Source organism: Nycticebus coucang, chromosome 24 (assembly GCF_027406575.1).
Source record: "Nycticebus coucang isolate mNycCou1 chromosome 24, mNycCou1.pri, whole genome shotgun sequence".
In the NCBI taxonomy this organism is placed as follows: Eukaryota; Metazoa; Chordata; class Mammalia; order Primates; family Lorisidae; genus Nycticebus; species Nycticebus coucang.
The window spans coordinates 21,190,433-21,200,118 of NC_069803.1; the positions used below are offsets into that span (position 1 = coordinate 21,190,433).

General features: G+C 46.7%; 1 non-coding gene across 1 annotated transcript; it reads right to left on the reverse strand.

The window, feature by feature from the left end:
• Positions 1-8,039: 8,039 nt before the first annotated feature.
• LOC128576612 (U1 spliceosomal RNA) lies at positions 8,040-8,203 on the reverse strand. The gene has a single exon (XR_008377448.1). It is a non-coding gene; the product is annotated as a U1 spliceosomal RNA (small nuclear RNA).
• Between the last annotated feature and the right edge of the window lie 1,483 nt (positions 8,204-9,686).

The window sequence follows — 9,686 nt, forward strand, 5'->3', positions numbered from 1 at the left end:
ATAGACTACATCTTCCATCTTGGGTGCATTCTCTCTCTCTATCTCTTATCTGGGCAAGCCAGCTGCCTAAGACACTCAGCAGGCCAAGGATAGGCCCATGTAGTGTGTACCTGAGAGCTGCCCATAGCTGTGAGTATGGAAGCTGATTTTGTGTGTTGATGAGGTAGCAGATCCTAGATTCTGCCTAGTCACGCCTGGAGGGGGCTGTCCAGGCAGGGCGACTCATGCCTGTAATCATAGCACCCTGGGAGGCTGAGGTGGGCAGATGCTTGAGCTCACAAGTTCTAGACCAGCCTGAGCAAGAGCGAGACCCTATCTCTGAAAAAGAGCTGGGTGTTGTGGTGGGTGCTTGTAGTCCCATCCACTTGGGAGGCTGAGACAAGAGGATAACTTGAGCCCAAGAGTTTGAGGTTGCTGTGAGCTATGATGGCATAGCACTCTACTGACTGTGACAAAGTGAGACTATGTCTCAAAAAACAAAAATGCTATGATAGAAAACTATAAATCTGCCATTTCACCTGTGTGAGTAGATCTGTGGGATAAATTCTTAGAAAATTAAAAGCCATGTCAAAGGGTTGTGTTTCTGTTAGTTTTTTGGATCAAGTCTTGTCTTACCAAACTGCATTGCATATAGATTGTACCAATTTAAACTCCCATCAGGAGGAGAAAAGAGGGCTGGTTCACCCACACTCTCACCATTTTTATTAATCCCTCTAGAACAGGTCACATAGTAGGGACTTACTACATTTGAGGATTGAATTACATTCCCTGCATCTCAACAGCATATGATTCAAAACATCCTTGGCTATTTAGAATCCCAAGAGGTTCTCTGCCCTCGCTGGCTGGTGAACAGTTCCTGCAGTAGGTGGTAGCATCAGTCAAAGTGGTGCTGGTACATTGACAAATAAAAATAAAGCTAGACCAAGCCTATTCTTTTCAGTTCCTGCTCACAGAAAGCAGGAAAAGCCCCAGGGGTCTGCAAATCCTCTGCTGTGGAGATGCAAAAGGAGATCTGTAGTCTGCTGGTGTCTGGTGACCTTCCTGTCCTGCAGGGAGTGTGGGGCAGGGCACAGCTGGCTGCCTCTGAACCCGGCCAGGTGGCTGGGCCTTCAAAGGCTTCCTCCCCAGCATCTTTCTCTGTGTCTAGCAGAGCCTGGGGCTTACACTGCAGGAGACACCTATGAAGCCAGTTCAGAGCTGACTGAAGCAGAGAGGTGTCTGCTGTCACCTCACTGGCAGGCTCCTGCTTCTTCTGGTTCTTGGCCATTTTAGGGGGAGTTTTTCCCCAGAAGTGCACAGACCTGCCTACTCTTTGGTCCAGGAGGGAAGAAAGAAAAGAACAGCCAAGGTGCTCGTATTGGGATTTGCTTCCCAAACTCTGAGGAAGAGAACGCATCAGCGGTGCAGAGTTCCCAAGAAGCAGGAATTCTGTGCCTTTTTTCAGGGTTCCCCAAATCCAGCCAGAAATAAGTGGCTTCCAATAAAAGGCCCCTCCTTGTACTCACTCACTCACTCCATATCTACTGAGACCTGCTCTTTGCAATGAGTTTGCTAGGTGCCAATCTCCAGCTTCCTTGGGATCCATTTCTACCCAGATTCCCAGGACCCGTGTCCATCACTAGATGTCACATACAATCCCTCCATGCACTTTCCTAAGTCAAGACACCACTCTACCCCACCCTAACACACTCTACCCCACCACACCTCCCTCACCCTTAACCTTCATTGCTCTTAGAGCAAGTCTAAGCTCCCCCGCCTGGCTGGGAGCATTTGAGGAAGAATTCTTCCTGCAGAAGACTGGCTAGTTCCCAGAAGGGAGCATGGCCCTGCTGGCACCTTGATTTCAGGCTACTAGTCCCCAGAACTGTAAGAACACATTTTTGCTGTTTCAAGCTGCCCAGCTTGGGGCAGTTTGTTACCGCAGCAGCCACAGGAAATGCATACAGAGCCCTAGGCCTGGGAGCATGGGGGACCTCGTGGTTCAGAATACTGTTCTGTTGAATGAATGAACCTCAGGGTCCCCTGTGTCCAGCCAGGGCAAGGCTGCACACTTACAGAGGACAGGCTGTCAGGCAGGAAGGAGGCTACCCTTCTGCCTCCTGTTTTCATGTATAAAATTCTTCCTGGCAATACTTGGAGAATTTGAATCTTGAGAAAAAACAGTTGTGAAATCAGGAAAATGGGAAAAAAACATAAGTCTCTTGTGGAAATTAAAATTTACAATCAACACACAGCCCTTACAGCTTTGAAGGTTGCACTGACACTGAGTCCATAGCATGTGCTGGAGACGCTGGAGGTCAGAGTCAGGGTTAAGGCTGGCATCACCCAGAGCCGGCCGTGATCTCATCCGTCAGTCTCTGGGATTCTCACGATCCTGTTAAAGAGCTGCTCACAGTGAGTTTTTCTTGTGATGAAAATGCATATTACTAAGTTTATGTGCATAGGATATGTGATCAGATGCTTTGAACGCTGTTCCAAGATATAACAAGTCTGGGAAGCAGTAAGCCCATCATGTGGCCATTTGACACGTGAGTCTGTGTGATGCCGCTCCCTGCCAGGAGACCCACATGTTATGTTGTTCCAGCGTCCCCTCCCGTTATTTTCTCTGCCATTTCCTGCTACCTGAATACTCTCTATAGACTGCAGTTCTTTGTTAATACAACCAAACCGAATTGTTCTTTTTTATTAAACATCTTCCTTAATAAATATAGTAATAAATAAGGAGCATGAAGAATGTTAGAAGTACTTTCAAAATAACATGATTTCAGGAATTCCCGTTTCATGTTCTGGATCTGGAAGATGGGTATCTGTTGAGAATTTGGAAACCCTCTAGTCCCACCTTGTAAGTAGTTGCTACACCTCACATAACTCTTGGCACAGCCCCAGACTCTTCAAAATCTTTCTTTGAGTTGCAAGTATGACGATGGAGGGGCTGAGAGGCCCTGCTCTGTGCTCTGAAGCCGTGTGACCTTGGACGAGCCATCTCACCACGGGGGCAGTTTTTTACTCACTGAATGCCTGGGCTGGGAGGTCTGACTGGTTTCTTCCAACACCTGCAAACTATGATTTAACAGCCCTGCTCTAAGCTGTATTTCTAAGTGAAAATACTCTCTAACCTACTTCTAACCCAGCGGACTGTTGGGGAGGCGTTCTTGTGTCCAGGGAGTAACAATGAGGATTTATTCATACTTGCTGCTGGACATGCTGCCCATTTCTCATAAACATGGCTTTGCTTAACCCACCCCTAGGCTCTGTGGGGTGCTTTATTGTCCTGTTTTCCAGGTGAGAAAGCTGAGGCTTGTTGTGCCCAAGGTTATAGATGGAGGGGAAGGAATTGGGGGTGATTCTGTGAAAGGACTTGTGAGCTTGAACATGAACTGGTTGCACCAAAAGCGGCCTCTTTCTCCTCCTCCTCCTCTCTCTCTTCCTCCTCCTCCTCCTGCTCTGCCTTTCTCATGGGTGGGGAGGGCTGTATGGAGTCTCAGAAGCTACAGAACATGGGAAGAGGCTGGTCAAACCTTGGTTTCAATGCTGAGGGGAGAAGAAAAATTTGGTGTAGAGTATGAATTGAGGTGGTGATGATGTAGCCTGCCGTGCCTTCTTCCCTCTCCTCACAGGAGCACCTCCTGTGTCCTGCACCTTCGGTCAGCCTCGGGTTAAACAGGGGCTTAAACCCAGCCCCAGCCCTCCCCGTGGTGTGAGGGGCAGAGACAGTGAGCAGATAAGCACCTGGCAATGTTGGGTGTGGCCAGCAGGAGCTGGTGGAAGTGAAGGAGTTACTCTTCCCACCTTTAATGCTGCAGTTTCCCCTTTCTGTAATATGGAGGGGTGTGCTTTGGAACCCATGGGGAAGGGCAATCCCTTCCTACTTCATATTTCCAGTTTATAGTTCAAAATAAAACAGTGTTCATGCTCCTGCTTTAAAAAAGTCCTCAGTGCCACCAATTTTAAGTGGAAGAACAGATGGCCATGATATTTACATTACAAATGGATTTTTCATTTGGCTGGAGGATCAATGTAGGTATATTTGGAGGTGGAATTGTACCCCCCCACTCCCTAACTCATATGTGGAAACCTTAACCCTCAGTGTGACTGTATTTGGAGGTAGGATTTTTAGGAGGTTATTAAGGTTAAAGGAAGTTACAAGGGTGGGGCCCTAATCCAATAGGATTGGTGGTCATGTAAGAGTTAGAGATATGTATTTCTCTCCCCCTGTTCAACCCTCAAACACACCAAAGAAAGGCCATATGAGGACACAGGAGAAGGCAGCTGTCAGGAAATGTGGTAGCAAATCCTCGGCGCATGAGTGTGAGCACATTAATTTATGCTGCTTGTTACCCTCAGCCCAAGAGGAGAGCCCTCACCAGGTGCCAGCAAGGCTGGCACCTTGATCTTGGACTCCCAGTTTCCAGAGCTGTGAGAAATACATGTCTGCTGTTTAAGCCACCCAGTATGTGGTGTCATGTTATGGTGGCCTGAGCAGACTGAGATGAGCTCCTTGCCGGATGGTCTGTAGTGTGCTTTGACCTAATGTTAGTGTGAGAAAGAGGAGTGTGTGTGTGTTTGTGCGTGCATGCAACTGTGCCTTGTGTGTGATTCCTCCTAAGGAAGCCTAAGAAGACATGACGTTTTCTGTGGAGTGAGAGTCACCGTTGTTGACTGTAACTACTGTTTCCCTCCCTCCTTCAAACACTCGTTGTTCTTGAGAGTTTTCAGGAACTTGATTTCCCTGCAGTGTCCCTGCTCTATAGGTGCACCTGTGTGTGTGTGTATTTGTGTGCATGTGGGGTGTGTGCAGGTGTGTATGTGTGTGTAGATAAAGGTCTATGTGTGTGTACATTCTACTGCTATAACCCAACACTGGGAGAAAAAGCATGAGAAGAAGAGCGAGACCCCTCCTTGAGGTGAAAGCCTCCTCCCCTGTGGTGTGAAACCCTCCCCATGGAGAAGCCTCCCTTCTGAGATCTCTGTCATGCTTTGTTCTGGGGCCCTCCCTCTTCTGCTCCCCCTACTCCCTAATGGACAGGAACGGACCAGTCCAGCTTTCTCTCTTGTCTCCTAGCAACTGTCTTGGGAAGGTGGAAGGCGGACAGCAAGGTCCGCAGGGTGGGATGCAAGGGAGCAGGGTGGGCAGGGGTCCTCAGGGCTTGGAGACGCCTTTTCATCTGTGTAGCCGTGGGGGTAGCGCTCATTATTTACCGGTATAATTTGTGTTGACAGCATGGTCGGGAATGTTTCATCAGGCAATTACACAAAAGAGCCTGACTTGTTCCCAAACACAAAGGCAGCAGGCGGCATAAATTAATGTGCACATGTGCCCGTGCAGTCAGGATTTGCCACCACGCTTCCTGAAAGCGGGAGAAAGAGACATGGCCCTCTCCTTCAGAGATCAGAATTGCAGTAGGAAAGAAAAGGCAGAAAGAGTTATTTCCTGGCAAAACGGGAACCATTCAAGCAAGAAGCATCCTCTCTCCCTCTACCATTCATTCCAGCAAGAGTCCCTTGGGGTCCTGGCCATGTCTCTCATACAATCGGGCCCTCTCAGTCCAGCCAGCTGTAGTGAGAGTCGGCCCTTGGATGAGTCATATCCCGGCTCCCTTCTGCCTTTGATGTTCATCTCAACTGTCACCTGGATGAAGATCAAAGGTAGCCTTGGAGGAAAAACAATGTCACAAAGGCTGCTCTGCCCCCAGAGTCAGTGAAACAGGTGAGATTGGAGAGAGGCCTGCTTCCCTTTCTGCTTCGTCAAAGTGGTAAGAGGAGCTTTTCTCCCTTTGCGTCCCTTATTTCTTTCTTCTTGATTTTTTTCCTTCTCTAACTTTACCTTCCCCCTTTTATTTTTTAATTTTTTATTTTTAAATGAATTTCTATTTTATTTATTTATTTTTTATTAAGTCTTTTGTACATAGATCATAAATACATTTATGCCAATTTCAGTGCACTGATTATTTGTACACATTGGAGTGCTGGGTTTGGTGGGGGTGGCTGAGGGACACGTGGGTTTTCCAGCTCCAGTGGCTCCCAAAGGAGACACGGTGTTGCAGGGTGAAAAGGAACAGGGCGTGGGGGGCCAGACTTACTGCAGAGCCACGTGACCCTAAAGTGGCTCGGCCTCAGTTTATCTGCTTGCGGAGGACAGGGTGGTCTTGAGAGCTCCAGCACTCAAGGACTCCCTGGTCATTCCTTTCAGGTCTCAAGACTCACATCCTCCCCTGATGACTCTTGGCAAACAATAGCAGAGCAGTCCTAACTACAGGACTTCTGCCTCCTCCATCCATGTCTATTTCTCCCACGTGACAATTTTGTTATCATTATTATTGGATTTTTTTTTTTTTTTTGTGGTTTTTGGCCGGGGCTGGGTTTGAACCCGCCACCTCCGGCATATGGGACCAGCGCCCTACTCCGATTTTTAAAGTACACATATATGATGTAAAAAGAAATTTAATTAGCGACATTCTAAATGAAATTCACTGATAACCCAGATTCTCCATAATGTGTGTGTTCCCAGACTTAAAAAACACACATATAAAGATGTAATATATGTGTTTTGATTTATAGGATTTTTGATTTGTGTTTTGATTTTCTGACGCAAGGACTGTTGACGTGCTGACCTCTGGGCCTGTCATACCGAAAGAAGAGAAGGCGGTATCAGCTTCTTTTGGGAGCAGAGAGACGTGTCTGTCCCCAGCTCTGAGCTGGGTTCTGTTCTTTGGGCATCAAGAGTGCCCAGGCTCGCTGTTTACTCAGGCTGCTTGTAAATTTATTTCCATAAAGCTGTGGCAGGAGGCTAAGGACTTTCACAAAGTGAGTCTGATGTCAGTTTGTTGTTGCAACACGCCTGTAGTCCCCACTACTCAAGAGATTGAGGCAAGAGCATTGCTTAAACCCAACAGTAGGAGGTTGCTGTGAGCTGTGACGCCACGGCATTCTACCCAGGGCGACCTAGTGAGACTCTGTATCACCAAAAAAAAAAAAAAAAAAGGAACTTAAACATGATAAACTACATGCCATTTACTAAGAAAATTAGACAATAGATGATTCTACTGGAAAAAATAGAACTCACAGCATTCCTTTATTTAAAATATGTTCAGTATTTTATCAAAGAATATATAAACTTTTCACCATACTCATATTTAAGTAGATTTTGTAGTTGGTTTGATGTTTGCAGTTTGGAAATCACTTGAGGTTACATGTCACCTGTCCCATCTCCCAGGACCTGGACCTGAAAGTCACATTCACTCAGCCAGGCCCTTAGAATACAGAGATGAATATAGTCTCAATTCTCGCTCTGAAGGTTCTCCTAGTATGTTAGGTGAACGGTCCCAGAAAAATAACTATCGTATAGTACGGGGCACACTAAGATTGACAGGTGTGCTAAATACCATGGAAGCAGGTAGGAAGAAGTGGTTAATAGAATAGATGTGAACCTGGTACATTTCAAGGCTGTTCAGGCAATTTCGCACATCTTCTTGGTTAGACTTCAATTCCAGACATAAGGGATGTGTTCCTACTGTGAGACAGCTTCAGAGATGGCTTGCCAGTGGATTTGTGGAGAGGGGGCTCCAACTTCCACTTTCAGCATCTTGAGGCAGAGATGTAGGAGGTAGCATTTCATTTCCTGTCTACGGAAGCCTTGCATCTTTGCCCCCATCTCTTAAGTCTGCAGTCTCCCATATGCTCGGGTGGGAGCGTGTGGGTCTTATAACTCTGGGACAGCAACACTGGCTTCATTTTTAGTGCAGGCTCATCTGAAATCCCTGTGATTCCACCAAGCTGGAACAGACTCTGGCTATACACAGACTTCTTCCCCTGTAAGCCCTTAGAAAAATCTTGGCGTGGGATGAGCTCTGTGCCAACTGTCACTCATTCTGGAGGAGGGGTGTGGGGTGGGTGGGGGCATTCACGTATCATTATGGGAAAGTGCATCTGATGTAAACTTCGAATCTGTGAAGTAACACATGCTGACTTGCATTGAATTCATTGGAGACGGGAAACTGCATGCAATCAGCTTCATTTTTTTTTTAAAAAATTTAAATTAACAGGGAAGAGCAGGAATGCAACACCCCACGATGACAAATTAGATAGTCGATTTCCCCCCATTTGGGGAAATTGCAGGGGTCAGCACGCCTGGAGTGCAATGGATAAGCCTCACCCTAGGAAAACCATCTCTGTAATCATGGTGCCTCCCCTGCCAGGTAAGTATAGCAGAGCCTTCTTGCGCGCTGCTCTTAGGAAATGCACCTGGGGGAAAATGAGGACGACTAGATTCACCAGAGGGAGAAACCAATCCTCAATATTATTGCAACTAAAGTTTCAGCCAATGCCATAAAGAGCTCTGGAGCTGGGACAGACCTTCAGAGGTGTCCCAAACTGAGTCAAGGATATGGTGACTGTGTCCTGGCACCAGTTAGTCACTAGCTATGAGTTAGGAAAGGAGGAAGAGAGGAAGAGTAACCTTGGAGGAAGAGGTTCCCTGCAACCAAGGCTAATTCCCAGGAAGAAATGCAGCTGTCAGCAACAAAATTCCCAGCAGCAGAGGGGTGGATGTTAGGGGGAAAGGGAGTTGGGGTAGACAGCAACAGTGTCCACTGCAGTCCACTTTTATGTCACTTAGATCCACTTAGAAGTTTTCCTCATCTGCGAACAGGTCCTTCAAGATACAGGTTGGTCTCATTTTCTAGAGAATTTAGAGGCAAAAAATCAGTGGGACAAACCATAGCTCTTTCTGCTCAGTTGTTCTTGAAACTATTACTGATACCACCCGCCTACTTCATCAGCCATTCTGGATACACCTTGCCTTTGGCTGACCCTTTTACTACTCTAGGTCCCTTGTCTGGTGGTGTGAACCAGATCCTCACCCCAGAGCATCTGAGCCCCTGGTTACCATGCCCTTCTCAGGGAAAGGCTTCCGTTTCTGCCCATTTATTATTAAAACAGGCCACATGAACACCGAGCGTTGCCACAGTGGATCCATTCGGTACTGTTGGTATTCTTCCCTGCCCTCATTGTCCAGCAGCAGCCCGATCTTCTGTTCTATGATGATTCCTCTCCAATCCCTGTTGGCTTTATGGGATGAGGAGGACAAAGGAACTTCTTTGCAAGTGTAGCTTAAATTTTAAAGCTGAAACTCCACATTGAAGCATTCCCTCTCTGAGGACCAGGACCTCTAGACCCCCGAGCTTACTATTGCAGGATTGGGAGCATACTTTTCCCAAATGGGCTACATGTTATTGGAAAGTGGGGCCACTCTTACTTCCCTGCTTTATTTCCTGACTCATTTTTTCCCTCTATAGGGAGTCCAGTACCATATTATGGTTATTAACTGAGAATCCATATTGTGTCCAGATGATGCCATATTCAAGTCGACATCTCCACTGCTTTTTTTAAGAGGCTATTCTATCACTATCAGGTTGGTGACTCCTGAGGGTGCAGTAGGTGACAGGACCAGTGACTCTCATGGTCAAATGCCTACTGCCACTGTTGCTTTTTTCTTTTTTTTTTTTTTTTTTTTGCTATTAAATGGATCTCTTGGCCTAAGGCAATGTTGGTTAGCTGATGAAATCCTCTGTAAGTCTTATGAGAGTTGTGTTGGTCAGATCTCAAGGGGTAAAAAAGTCAAGTGCATACTGGCCTTATGTGTTGATATTAGTCAAATTGAAACATTGTTCTTTTTAGGGTGAAGGAAT